Source organism: Loxodonta africana, chromosome 3 (genome assembly GCF_030014295.1).
Source record: "Loxodonta africana isolate mLoxAfr1 chromosome 3, mLoxAfr1.hap2, whole genome shotgun sequence".
In the NCBI taxonomy this organism is placed as follows: Eukaryota; Metazoa; Chordata; class Mammalia; order Proboscidea; family Elephantidae; genus Loxodonta; species Loxodonta africana.
This window is the reverse complement of record NC_087344.1, coordinates 13,305,678-13,321,120: the sequence shown is the minus strand read 5'-3', so window position 1 is coordinate 13,321,120 and position 15,443 is coordinate 13,305,678. Positions and strand designations below refer to the sequence as shown.

Sequence of the window (15,443 nt, the reverse complement as noted above, 5' to 3'; positions counted from 1 at the left end):
GAAGCTACGCCATCAGTATTTCAAATACCTGCAGGGTCAGTCACGGTGGAGAGCTTTCAGTGGAGCTTCCAAACTAAGAAAGAGTAGGAAGAAGGACCTGGTGATCTACCCCTAAAACAACTGGGCAGTGCAAACCTTATGAACAGTGGCAGGACAGTTTCAGATACAGTGCTAGAAGATGAGCCCTTCAGGTCGGAGGTTAGGAAAGCGAAACTTCGTCTCACGTACTTTGGACGCGTTATCAGGAGGGACCAGTCTCTGGAGAACGACATCATGCTTATTAAACTAGAGGGTCAGCTAAAAAGAGGAAGACCCTCAATAAGATGGATTGACACAATGGCTGCAACAATGCACTCAAACAGCAATGACTGTGAGTGTGGCACAGGACTGGGCAATATCTTGTTTTGTTGTACATGGGCTTGTTAAGAGTCGGAACGGGCTCAATAGCACCTAACAACAACGACAGCAATGTTATTATGTTAAAGATGTTTTAATGTAGATACATTTTCTTAAATGTTTTTTCTTAAATGTTTTTTATGCATAGAAAGGTACACTATATACTGAGATAAACATGGAAAACCTGGTGGCGTAGTGGTTAAGTGCTACAGCTGCTAACCAAAAGGTCGGCAGTTCAAATCTACCAGGTGCTCCTTGGAAACTCTATGGGGCAGTTCTACTCTGCCCTATAGGGTGGTCACTATGAGTCAGAATTGACTCGACAGCAGTGGGTTTTTGGTTTTAAGACATTTGACTGATACTAGAAATGAACTGTACCTAACTGTTCTGACTTACATACAAATTCTTCTTCAAGACAGACTTACAAATGGAACTCATTTGTAATCTGGTGACTACCTGTACAGCAGTGAACAAAACAGAAACATCTCTGGCTTTCAGCTAAAAACTACAAGGCATACTAAAGACAAAAGACATGGTTCACACAGAAAAAGCAAGCATCAGGCCCAGTCTAAGATATGGCAGAGATTTCAGAATAATCCCACCAGAAATTCAAAACAACAATGATTAACATGCTAGGGACTCTAATTCACAAAATATACAAAATACAGCAATAGACGGTTAACGTAAGCAGGCAGATGGAAACTGTCAGAAAGACTCCAAAGCGAATGCTAGGAAAAACGACAACAACACTGTAACAGAACGGGAAATCTGGCAATTATTATGAGTGATAGTTGTACAGCACTGTATCACTAAATTGTACACCTGAAAAAAGCTGAACTGGTAAATGTTTTATGAACTGGTAATTCTTAAAAAAAAAAAAAAGATGTTCCCCAGAGAGAAGGAAAATGTTATGGATGAGACACTCAGATCTAAATGAGGAAAGGAAGAGACTGGAGCATGAAATAAGGTAAAATAAAATCTTTTATTAACTGATCTAACAGCTATCAGTTTGTTCAAAATAATAACAATGTATCTTATGATTATAGCAACTCCATGTGACAGAGTAGAACCACCCCACAAGGTTTTCTTGGATAATCTTTACAGAAGCAGATTGCCAGGTCTTTCTTCTGCAGAGCGCTGGGTGGATATGAACTCCCAACCTTTCTGATACCATCTGCGCGCACCACCAGGGCTCCTTAGAAACTTGATATCCTAAATGAAATGGAGCTAATGCCTTGGAAAATACAATCTACCAAACAGTACATAAGCAGAAATAAATAATCTGAATATGCCTATACCTACTAAATAATTAAATCAGTAAGCAAAAACCTTACCAAATAGAAAGCACTGGACACAGATGGATTTAGTATTGAATTCGACTATACCAAACATTTAAAGTAAGTATATCAATTCCCTATCTCGTCCAGAAAACCAAAGTACAGGGAATACTTACAAGCCAATTTCATGAGGCAAGTGTTACCAAAGTAGCAAAACCAAAGATATTACAAGGAAGAAAAACTACAGACCACTGTCTTTCAAGAACACAGATGCAAATCCCCTCAACAAAATATTAGAAAATTGAATTCAACAACGTTTGACAAGAATTACACGCTATATTTATGAAGAAAATGTTCTATATTCTACTTTGGTGAGTAGCGTCTGGGGTCCTAAAAGCTTGTATGAGGCCATCTAAGATACTCCACTGGTTTCACCCCTTCAGGAGCAAGGGAGGATGAAGAAAATTAAAGATGCAAGGGAAAGATTAGTCCAAAGGACTAATGGACCACAATTACCACGGCCTCCACCAGACTGAATCCAGTACAACTAGATGGTGCCCGGCTACTACCACTGACTGCTCTGACAGGGATCACAATAGACAGTCCCGGACAGAGCTGGAGAAAAACGTAGAACAAAATTCTAACTTGAAAAAAAGACCAGACTTACTGGCCTGACAGAGACTGGAGAAACCCTCAAAGTATGGTCCCCGGACACCGTTTTAGCTCAGTGATGAACTCAAGCCTGAGGTTCACCCTTCATCCACAGATTAGACAGACCCATAAAACAAAATGAGACTAAAGGGGCACACAAGCCCAGGGGCAAGGACTAGAAGGCAGGAGGGGACAGGAAAGCTGGTAATAGGGAAACAAAGTTCGAGGAGGGAGACTGTTGACATATCATGAGGTTGCTAACCAATATCATAAAACAGTATATGTACTGTTTAATGAGAAGCTGTAAATCTTCATCTAGAGTACAACAAAAAAAATTACATACTATGACCAAGTGGGAAGTATTCCCGGTATGCAATGATGGTTGAACATTGGAAAAATCAATGTAATCAATTGTATCAACAGGCTATGATATGGAAGGAAGAAAAAAAAAATCAATATATGCAGAAAAAGCACTGGACAAAATCTAGTGCTGATTCATGATGAAAAAAAAAAAAAAAAAAAACTTCAGTAATTAAAGTACCAGAACAGGTATGGATAACAGAAAATACAGAGAGAATTGTTGAAGATTTGTTCACAGAAAACTTCCCCGATATCACGAAAGATGAGAAGATTATCTACCCAAGATGCTCACCAAACTCCACATAAGGTAGATCTCAACTGAAAGTCACCAAGACATACAACACATAACTTGCCGAAAACAAAGAAAAAGAATTTTAAGAGTGGCTAGGGAAAAATGAAAAGTCACCTACAAAGAGAGTCGATAAGACTAAGCTCAGACTCCTCGGCAGAAACCATGCAGACAAGAAGGCAATAGGATGACTTACATAAAGCACTGAAGGAAAAAAAATTGCCAGGCAAGAATCATATATCCAGAAAAACAGTCTCTGATGTTCTCATACTTAGGTGCCGATGAGTCCGATCCGACTCATAGCGACCCTATGCACAACAGAACGGAATACTGCTGGGTCCAGCACCATCCCCACAATCCTTGCTATGTTTGAGTTCACTGTTGCAGCCACTGTGTCAATCTACCTCATTGAGGTTGTTCTTCTTTTCTGCTGACCCTGTACTTTGCCAAGCATGATGTCCTTCACCAGGGACTGATCCCTCCTGACAACATGTTCAAAGTATGTAAGATGCAGTCTCGCCATCCTTGCTTCTAAGGAGAATTCTTGTTGTACTTCTTTCAAAGTCTCTCAAATATAAAGGCAAAATTAAGAGAGTTCCAGATAAACAGAAGTTTAGGAAATTTGTAAAAACCAAACGAAAACTACAAGAAGCACTAAAGGAGTTCTCTGGTTAGAAAATCAATAATATCAGGTATCAACCCAAGACTAGACCACAGGAGAGACCAATCAGATGTCAACCTAGATAGGGAAAACACAAAAATAAGTCAAGATTAAAAAAAGCTCAAAACAGGGAAACAGCAATATCATTATGTAAAAGAGGACAGCATTAAAACAATAGAGACTAAGAAACGTAGTTATACATCTTCCATATGGAGAAGAAGACAAGGTGATATAAAGAAATAAAAGTTAGATTTAAACTTGGAAAAATAGGAGTAAATATTAAGGTAACCACAAAGGAGACTAACAATTTACTTATTAAAATAAAATACAAGAAAAAAAAACTCAGCAGAAACAAAATCAACCACAAAAAGAGGAAAAGACAATATATAAAGATAAAATACTCAGCACAAAAAAATTAAGTGGAAAAAAGAAACTGTCAACAACACACAAAAAGACATCAAAATGATGGCATTAAACTCATACCTATCCATAATTATGCTGAATGTAAATGGACTAAAGGCACCAAAAAAGAGACACAGAGTGGCAGAATGGGTAAGAAAACACAATCCGTCTATATGTTGCCTACAAGAGACACACCTTAGACTTAGAGACACAAACAAAAACTCAAAGGATGGAAAAAAATAGATCAAACACCAGTCAAAAAAGAGCAGGAGTGGCAATATTAATTTCTGACAAAATAGACTTTAAAGTTAAATCCACCACAAAGGATAAGGAAGGACACTATATAATGATTAAAGGGACAATATGCCAGGGGGGTATAACCATACTAATTTATGCACCCAATGACAGGGCTGCAAGATACATAAAACAAACTATCAGCATTTAAAAGTGAGATACACAGCTCTACAATAATAGTAGGAGACTTCAACACACCACTTTTGGTGGACAGGACATCCAGAAAGAAGCTCAATAAAGACAGGGAAGATCTAAATACCACAATCAACCAACTTGACCTCACAGACATACACAGAATACTCCACCTAACAGCAACCAAGTATACTTTCTTTTCTACCCAACATGGAACATTCTCTAGAATAGGCCACATATTAGGTCATAAAGAAAGCCTTAGCAGGATCCAAAACATCGAAATATGACAAAGCATCTTCTCTGACCATAAGGCCATAAAAATAGAAATCAATAACAGAAAAAGCAGGGAAAAGAAATCAAACACTTGGAAACTGAACAATACCCTGCTCAAAAACAACTGGGTTATAAAAGACATTAAGGGTGGAATAAAGAAATTCATAGAATCGAATGAGAATGAAACACTTCCTAACAGAACCTCTGGGACACAGCTAAAGCAGTGCTCAGAGGTCGATTTGTATCAATAAACACACACATACAAAAAGAAGAAAGGGCCAGAATAAAAGAATTATCCCTACAACTTGAACAAATAGTTAAGAGAGCAACAAAAGAAACTCTCAGGTAAAAGAAAAAATTTTCACAGACTACGAAAGGAATGTACAAAAAAACCTACACTAAGATCATAATTGTAAGTGAAGAACAAGACCCTTTCCTGCTAAGATTAGAAACAAGGCAACAAAGATCCTATTCATCACTCTGATCTAACATTGAACTAGAAGCCCTAGGCAATGCACAGAGACAATAAAAAGAAAGAGAAGGTATATAGAATGGTAAAGAGAAAATAAAATTTTGTTCTCAGACGATGTGATTGTCCATGTACAAAATCCCATGTTGTTGTTGTTAGGTGCCTTCGAGTTGGTTCCGACTCATAGCGACGCTTTGCACAACAGAACGAAACACTGCCCAGTCCCGCGCCACCCTTAAAATCATTGCTATGCTTGAGCTCATTGTTGCACCCACTGTGTCAAGCCACCTCATTGAAGGTCTTCCTCTTTTCCGCTGACCCTGTACTCTGACAAGCATGATGTCCTTCTCCAGGGATGAATCCTGCCTGAAAACATGTCCAAAGTATGTAAGACACAGTCTCGCCATCCTTGCCTCTAAGGAGCATTCTGGCCGCACTTCTTCCAACACAGATTTGTTCATTCTTTTGCCAGTCCACGGTATATTCAATATTCTTTACCAACATCACAATTCAAAGGCATCAACTCTTCTTCGGTCTTCCTTATTCACTGTCCAGCTTTCACATGCATATGATGTGATTGAAAATACCATGGCTTGGATCAGGCGCACCTTAGTCTTCAGGGTGACATCTTTACTCTTCGACACTTTAAAGAGGTCCTTTGCAGCAGATTTGCCTAATGCAATGCATCTTTTGATTTCTTGACTGCTGCTTCCATGGCAGTTGATTGTGGATCCAAGTAAAATGAAATCCTTGACAACTTCAATCTTTCCTCCATTTATCATGATGTTGCTCATTGGTCCAGTTGTGAGGATTTTTGTTTTCTTTATGTTGAGGTGTAATCCATACTGAAGGCTGTGGTTTTTGATCTTCATCAATAAGTGCTTCAGGTCCTCTTCACTTTCAGCAATCAAGGTTGTGTCATCTGCATCACGCAGGCTGTTAATGAGTCTTCCTCCAATCCTGATGCCCCGTTCCTCTTCATATAGTCCATCTTCTCGTATTATTTGCTCAGCATACAGGTTAAATAGGTAACGGTGAAAGAACAGAACCCTGACGCACACCTTTCCTAACTTTAAACCGATCAGTAACCCCTTGTTCTGTCCAAACAACTGCCTCTTGATCTATGTAAAGGTTCCTCATGAGCACAATTAAGTGTTCTGGAATTCCCATTCTTCACAGTGTTGTCCACAGTTTGTTATGATCCACACAGTCGAATGCCTTTGCATAGTCAATAAAACACAGGTACACATCCTTCTGGTGTTCTCTGCTTTCAGCCAGGATCCATCTGACATTAGCAATGATATCCCTGGTTTCACGTCCTCTTCTGAAACTGGCCTGAATTTCTGGCAGTTCCCTGTCTATGTACTGCTACAACTGTTTTTGAATGATCTTCAGCAAAATTTTCCTTGCATGTGATATTAATGATACTGTTCTATAATTTCTGAATTCGGTTGGGTCACCTTTCTTGGGAATACACATAAATATGGATCTCTTCCAATCAGTTGGCTAGGAAGCTGTCTTCCATATGTCTTGGCATAGAGGAGTGAGCACCTCCAGCGCTGCATCTGTTTGTTGAAACATCTCAACTGATATTTCATCAATTCCTGGAGCCTTCTTTTTCGCCAATGCCTTCAGAGCAGCTTGGACTTCTTCCTTCAGTACCATCAGTTCCTGATCTTATGCCACCTCTTGAAATGGTTGAATACTGACTAATACTTTTTAGTATAATGACTCTGTGTATTCCTTCCATCTTCTTTTGATGCTTCCTGCGTCATTTAATATTTTCTGCATGGAATCCTTCACTATTGCAACTCGAGGCTTGAATTTTTTTTCAGTTCCTTCAGCCTGAGAAACGCCGAGCGTGTTCTTCCCTTTTGGTTTTGCACACGTCATTATAAGACTGTCTTCTCGAGAGGCCCTTTGAAATCTTCTGTTCAGTTCTTTTATTTCATCAATTCTTCCTTTTGCTTTAGCCGTTCAACGCTCGAGAGCAAGTTTCAGAGTCTCCTCTGACATCCATCTTGGTCTTTTCTTCCTTTCCTGTCTTTTCAGTGACCTCTTGCTTTCTTCTTGGATGATGTCCTTGATGTCATTTCACAACTCGTCTGATCTTCGGTCACTAGTGTTCAGTGGGACAAATCTGTTCTTCAAATGGTCTCTAAATTCAGGTGGGATATACTCAAGGTCATATTTTGGCTCTTGTGGACTTGCTCCCATTTTCTTCAGTTTCAGCTTGAACTTGCATATAAGCAATTGATGGTCTATTCCACAGTCGGCCCCTGGCCTTGTTCTGACTGATGATATTAAGCTTTTCCATCATCTCTTTCCACAGATGTAGTCAATTTGATTTCTGTGTGTTCCATCTGGTGAGGTCCATGTGTATATATAAAAAAAAAATGTGTATAGACACCGTTTATATTGGTGAAAAAAGGTATTTGCCATGAAGAAGTCATTGGTCTTGCAAAGCTCTATCATTCGATCTCTGGCACTGTCTCTATCACCAAGGCCATATTTTCCAATTAGTGATCCTTCTGTTTCCAACTTTCACGTTCCAATCAGCAGTAATGATCAATGCATCTTGACTGCATGTTCAATCAATTTCAGACTGCAGCAGCTGATAAAAATCTTCTATTTCTTCATCTTTGGCCCTAGTGGTTGGTGCGTAAATTTGAATAACACTCATATTAACTGGTCTTCCTTGTAGGCGTATGGATATCATCCTATCACTGACAGTGTTGTACTCCAGGATAGATCTTGAAATGTTCTTTTTGACGATGAATGCAACACCATTGCTCTTTGAGTTGTCATTCCCAGCATAGTAGGCTATATGATTGTCTGATTCAAAATAGCCAATACCAGTCCATTTCAGCTCAGTAATGCCTAGGATATTGATGTTTATGCATCCCATTTCATTTTTGATGATTTCCAATTTTCCTAGATTCATACTTCATACATTTCAGGTTCCAATTATTAATGGATGTTTGCAGCTATTTCTTCTCATTTTGAGTCGTGTCACATCAGCAAATGAATGTCCCGAAAGCTTTACTCCATCCACGTCATTAAGGTCGACTCTACTTTGAGGAGTCAGCTCTTCCCCAGTCATCTTTTGAGTCCTTCCAACCTGGGGGGCTCATCTTCCACCACTATATCAGATAATGTTCCTCTGCTATTCATGAGGTTTTCACTGGCTAATGCTTTTCAGAAGTAGACTGCTGGGTCCTTCTTCCTAGTCTGTCTTAGTCTGGAAGCTCAGCTGAAACCTGTCCTCCATGGGTGACCCTGCTGGTATCCGAATACCAGTGGCATAGCTTCCAGCATCACAGCAACACACAAGCCCCCACAGTACGACAAACTGACAGACACGTGAGGGAAAAAATCCCATACAATAAACAAAAAACTTACCAAACTAATAACCGATCATAAGCTATAAAACTCAGAAAATAACAATAGAAAAACCTACATGACACACTGGGTTTGGCGATGACTTTATAGATACAACAGTGAAAAGCATGATCCACGGAAGAAAAAAATGGATAATACGGAACCAAATGGGTTGAAAACATACGTATATACAAAAGCCAGAACACAAATGTGTGTAATAGCTTTAATTAAAAATTGACAAATAGCGGAATCAACTGAAATTCCCTTCAACTGATGAATGGATAAGCTAACTGTGATGAGTTCATTCACAGGAATATTATTCACCAATAAAAAGAAACAAGCTATCAAGTCTAGAAAAGACATGACAGAAGCCTTAAATGAATATTGCTAAGTAGAAGAGGCCAGTCTGAAAATGCTATATACTATATGATTCCAACCATACAACACTGCAGAAAAATCAAAAGTATAGAGACTGTAAAAAGAGAAGTAGTTGTTGGGGCTTTGGGGGAGGAAGGAACGGGATGAATAGGTGGAACACGAGGAATTTTTAGGGCAGCAAAACCGTTCTGTAGGATACCATAACGCTGAACACATGACATTATGCATCTGTGCAACTGCATTAAGTGAACGCAAAAGTGCACCCTAACATAAACTACGTTCTTTAGTTAATAATCACGTATCAACACAGTATACAACTGCAAGCTGTTATAATAGGGAAACCTTAAGGGGAAGCAGGAGGAAGCAGGAGTATATGGGAACTCTGTACATTCCACTCAATTATTCTGCAATCTTAAAACAGCTTTAAAATATAAAATCTATTAATAGTCCATCACAAAATCCATGGCATCACAAAAACCCAGTATATCAACAGGGAACTGCCAAAAATTGCCAGCTTTGTCCCTACAATTTCTTCTATGAATTTTATGGCTTTAGTTTTAAGATTAAGGTCCCTTATCCATTTTGAATTGGTCTACGCTAAGAAATCTGGAAGAGGGCTACCTGGCCAACTGACTGGAAGATATCTGTATTCACATCTATTTCAAAGAAAGGTGATCCAACCAAAAGTGGAAATTATCAAACAATATCATTAATATCACATGCAAGTAAAATTTTGCTGAAGATCACTCAAAAGCAGCTGCAGCAGTACATCAACAGGGAACTGTCAGAAACTGCCAGCTTTGTCCTTACATTTTCTTCTAGGAATCTCACAGATTTAGTGTTAAGATTAACGTCCTTTATCCATTTTGAATTGGTTTTTCTGTATGCTGTAAGGGTTGGATGCTGGTTCACTCTTCTACATGTGTATATCCAATTTTCCCAGTACCATTTATTGAAGATTATCTTCCCCCACTGGATGGATTTAGTATGCTTATCGAAAATCAGTTGACCACACTGTTGTTGTTAGGTGTCGTTAAGTGGGTTCCAACTCATAGCAACCCTATGTATAAAAAAACGGAACAATGCCTGGTGCTGATCCATCATCACAATTGTTGTTTTATGCTTAAGCCCATTGTTGCAGCCACTGTGTCAATCCATCTTGTTGAGGGTCTTAACGCTTTTTAGCTGACCCTCTATTTTACCAACAACAATGTCCTTCTCCAGGGATTTATCCCTCTGACTCGTGTCATCTCTGTATAAAACAGCAGAACACTGCCCTGTCCTGAGCCATCTTTATAATCATTATGTTTAAACCCACTGTTAGTCACTGCACCTAAACATCTCGTTGAAGGTCTTCCTCATTTTCACTGACCCTCTACTTTACCATCAATTGCTCATAGGCAAGCTCCAGTTGGAGAAAATTAGAATAAATCCACGAGAGCCAAAGTAAGACCTTGAATAAATCCCACCTGAATTTAGAGGCCATCTCCAGAATATATTTGATGGGTTGAACACTAATGACTGAAGACCAGAAGAGTCATGGAATGACATCAAGGACATCATACATGAAGAAAGCAAGAGGTCATTAAAAAGACAGGAGAAAAAGAAAAGAACAAAATGGATGTCAGAAGAGACTCTGAACTTGCTATTGAACATACAGTAGCTAAAGCAAAAAAGAAGACATGATGAAGTAAAAGAGCTGAACAGAAGATTTCAAAGGGCGGCTCGAAAAGACAAAGTATTATAATGACATGTGAGGACCCAGAGATAGAAAACCAAACGGGAAGAACGTGCTCGGCATATCTCAAGCTGAAAGAACTGAAGAATTTCAAAACTCGAGTTGCAATATTAAAGACTAAAATCTACAGGAAAAATATTAAATGATGCAGGAACCATCAAAAGAAGATGGAAGGAATACAGAGTCTCTCTACCAAAAAAAAAATTGGTCAACATTCAACCACGTCAGGAGGTACCATATGATTAGGAACTGATGGTACTGAAGGAAGAGATCCAAGCTGCACTGAAGGCACTGGCAAAAAACAAGTCTCTAGGAATTGATGGAATACCAATTGGGATGTTTCAACAGACGGATGCAGCACTGGAAGTGCTCACTCGTCTATGCTAAGAAATTTGGAAGACAGCTACCTGCGCAACAGCCTGGAAGAGATCTATATAGTCATGTCTATTTCAAAGAAAGATAATCCAACCATATGTGGAAATTATCGAACAATATCATTAATATCACATGCAAGTAAAATTTTGTTGAAGATCATTCAAAAGCAGCTGCAGCAGTATATCAACAGGGAACTGCCAGAAATTCCACCTGGCTTCAGAAGTGGACATGATACAAGGGATATCATTGCTGAAGTCACATGGAACCTGGCGGAAAGCAGAGAATGCTGGAAAGATGTTTACCTGCGTTTTATGACAAAGGCATTCACTGTGTGGATTATAACAAATTACGGACAACGTTGCAAAGAACGGGAATTCCAGACACTTAAGTGTGCTCATGAGGAAGCTGTACATAGACTAAGAGGCAGTGGTTTGAACACAACAAGGGGAAACTGCATGGTTTAAAGTCGGGAAAGGTGTACATCAGGGCTGTACCCTTTCGCTATACTTATTAAATTTTATGTTGAGCAAATAACCCAAGAAGCTGGACTATATGAAGAACACCACGACATCAGGATTGGAGGAAGACTCATCAACAACCTGCGTTATGCGATGACACAACCTTGCTTGCTGAAACTGAAGGAGACTTGAAGCACTTACTGATGAAGATCAAAGACTACAGCCTTCAGGATGGATTGCACCTCAACGTAAAGAAAACAAAAATCTTTACACCTGGACCAATAAGCAACATCACAATAAAAGGAGAAAAAACTGAAGTTGTCAAGAATTTCATTTTACTTGGATCCACAATCAACATCCATGAAAACAGCAGTCAAGTAATCAAATGACGCATTGCATTTGGCAAATTGCTTCAAAAGATCTCTTTAAATTGTTCGAAGGCAAAGATGTCACCTTGAAGACTAGGGTGTGCCTCACCCAAGCCATGGTGTTTTCAATTGCCTCATATGCATGCAAAAGCTGGACAATGAATAAACAAAACCAAAGAAGAACTGACAACTTTGAACTGTAGTGTTGGTGAAGAATATTGAATATTCCTTGGACTGTCAAAAGAACAAACAAGTCTGTCTTGGAAAAAGTAAAACCAGAATACTCCCTAGAAGCAAGGATGGTGAGACTACGTATCACATACTTTGGACACGTTGTCAAGAGATAAGTCCCTGGAGAAGGACATCATGCTTGGTAGAGGGTCAGCGGAAAAAGAGGCAATCTCTTGACATGATGGACTGACACAGTGGCTGCAACAATGGGCTTGAGAATAACAATGATTGTGAAGGATGGCACAGGATGGGTAGTGATTCGTTCTGTTGTACATAGGGTCACTACGAGTTGGAATCTACTCAACAGCACCTAACACCAACATATATTTTCAGAAGGTCCTTGGGTTGCACAAATATTTTATCCTGGACCAAAAGGTTGGCTGGTTGAACCCACCCAGTGGTGCAGTGGAAGAAAGGCCTGGAAATCTGCTTCCTTAAAGATTATGGCCATGAAAACCCTATAGAGCTCAGTTATACTGTATTACACCTGGGGTTGCCATGAATCAGAACTGACACCAGGGCTGTGGGTTTGGATTTTTTATTTTTATATTGGTTTGTTGTGAATGGAGGCTCTGGTAGCGCACATGGTTAAGCGCTAAAAAGCGCTATAACCCGTTAAACCCGTTGCCATTGAGTTGATTCCGACTCATAGCGACCCTATAGGACAGGGCAGAACTGCCCCATATTGTTTCCAAGGAGCGCCTGGTGGATTCTAACCACTGACCTTTTGGTTAGCAGCCGTACTACTAACCAAAAGTTTGACGGCTCAAAGCCAACCAGAGGCACCTTAAAGTAAAGGCCTGGCATTCTCCTTCCGAATGGTCACAGGTTTGAAAACCATCTGGAGTGCAGTTGCAGCCTGCACACTTGGTGTCACCAGTGTTATGAAAAGATCTCCAGGATAACGCGTGATACCTTTTATGTCACAAAGTAAATAAAAACATCTGTGTATATTTTGCTTCCTTTTACATACACGCTGGCAAGATGCCTCACAAAGCAATAAAGCTGATTATCTAAAAGGAGCTGGTAGAAGAGGAATAGGTTGGATGACGACAAGAGTAAGAACAAGTCTTTGTATACTTTTTTTTTATGAATGATGTTTTTTTTTAAAAGTTTTGGGGTGGGTTTCTTTTTTTTTTAATAATTTTTATTGTGCTTTAAGTGAAAGTTTACAAATCAAGTCAGTCTCTCACATAAAAACTTACATACACCTTGCTACATACTCCCAATTACTCTCCCCGTAATGAGACAGCCTGCTCCCTCCCTCCACTCTCTCTTTTTGTGTCAAAAAAAAATTTTTTTTTTTTAACCCCCTCTACCCTCCCATCTCCCCTCCAGGCAGGAGATGCCAACATAGTCTTAAGTGTCCATCTGATCCAAGAAGCTTGCTCCTCACCAGCATCCCTCTCCAACCCACTGTCCAGTCCAATTCCTGTTTGAAGAGTTGGCTTCGGGAATGGTTCCTGTCCTAGGCCAACAGGTCTGGGGGCCATGACCACCGGGGTCCTTCCAGGCTCAGTCGGACCATTAAGTCTGGTCTTTTTATGAGAATTTGGGGTCTGCACCCCACTGCTCTCCTGCTCCCTCAGGGGTTCTCTGTTGTAAAGTATACTTTTAAAGTTCATATTGAGTATTGAACTGTCAAGATGTTATCTATCGTAAAAGTGTAATTTAAGTAAAATAAACTACTTTTTAATAAGATATACATGAGATGACATACTTAATGTCTTTACTGGGAATTGCCATTTGTAATCACGAAACCATTTAAATGTAATCATTGGGTCTATTATTAACAGTCTAACACTACATTGTGCAAATGGTAAAAATGTAAATTAGAGCTCTCTTTCTAAACACAGTGACCAGGGATGCCAGAGTCTGTACATACATTTTATCCCAGTTGTGAGGATTTTCTCGAATGACTAAGATATTTAACACTTTAGGGGTTGGTATGACTTGTTAAATGGAACAGGAGCCTTTAAGAACCTTCTCAAGGTCTATGTGAGCTTTAGAGTAACTTTTGCAACAGTTGAAACAGGTATTCCTCTGTGATTAAGAAGTTTTATGCCCACTAAATTACAAAATTCTGAGTAGAAACCCACAATTCATCTAGAAGTTTTCCGCCAGTGGTGGAAATTGTAAACACAAGAACTTAAATACACACATCATACGTCACTCTCTGGCAAGAAAGAATAATTTTAGATTCTACCTCAAGACTGTGGCAAGCTTTCAAAAATTGTTGTTGTTGTTAAGTGCCGTTGAGTCAGTTCCGACTCATAGCAACCCTATGCACAACAGAACGAAAACACTGCCTGGTCCTGAGCCATCTTCACAATTGTTCTTATGCTTGAGCTCATTGTTGCAGCCACTGTGTCCATCCACCTCGTTGAGGGTCTTCCCCTATTTCGCTGACCCTGTACTCTGCCAAGCATGATATCCTTCTCCAGGTACTGATCCCTCCTGACAACACGCCCAAAGTATGTAAGACACAGCCTTGCCATCCTTGCGTCTAAGGAGCATTCTGGTTGTACTTCTTCTAAGACACATTTGTCCATTCTTTTGGCAGTCCATGGTATATTCAATATTCTTTCCCAACACCACAATTCAAAGGTGTCAATTCTTCTTCAGTCTTCCTTATTCTTTGTCCAGCTTTCACATGCAGATGATGCAATTGAAAATATCATGGCTTGGGTCAGGCGCACCTCAGTCTTCAAGGTGACATCTTTGCTCTTCAACACTTTAAAGAGGTCCTTTGCAGCAGATTTACCCAATGCAATGTGTCTTTTGATTTCTTGACTGCTGTTTCCATGGCTGTTGTTTGTGGATCCAAGTAAAATGAAATCCTTGACAACTTCAGTCTTTTCTCCGTTTATCATCATGTTGCTCACTGGTCCAATTGTGAGGATTTTTGGGAGTCAAAAATTACAGGGATTTAATACCAAATCTAGGTACAGGAGCCGTGGCAGCACACAGTTTAAAGCACTTGGCTGCTAACTGAAAGGTTGGTGGTTCAAACCCACCAGCTGCTGTGTGAGATAGATACAGCAGTCAGCTTCTGCAAAGATTACAGCCTTGGACATACTATGGGGCAGTTCTATTCTATCCTTACAGGGTCGCTATGAGTTTGAATTGACTCGATGGCAATGGGTTGGGTTTGTTTTTTTTTTTGGGCTAAGTATAGGTAAGTGGGGGAACAAGGACTCAGACTGGGGTTTCGTGGTTCTCACACACTGGAAAAACGATGTGTCTGGAGACGGCAACAGAATCCATCTGGACTCACTCTCCCCAGTGTCATTCCTTTGGTGACAATGTC

At 39.7% G+C, this 15,443-nt stretch overlaps 1 protein-coding gene across 2 annotated transcripts in view; it reads right to left on the bottom strand.

Annotated features, from left to right (window-relative positions):
* LOC100654079 (zinc finger protein OZF-like) overlaps positions 1-15,443 on the bottom strand; it is a 111,978-nt gene that overhangs the window by 10,206 nt on the left and 86,329 nt on the right. The window lies entirely within an intron of this gene.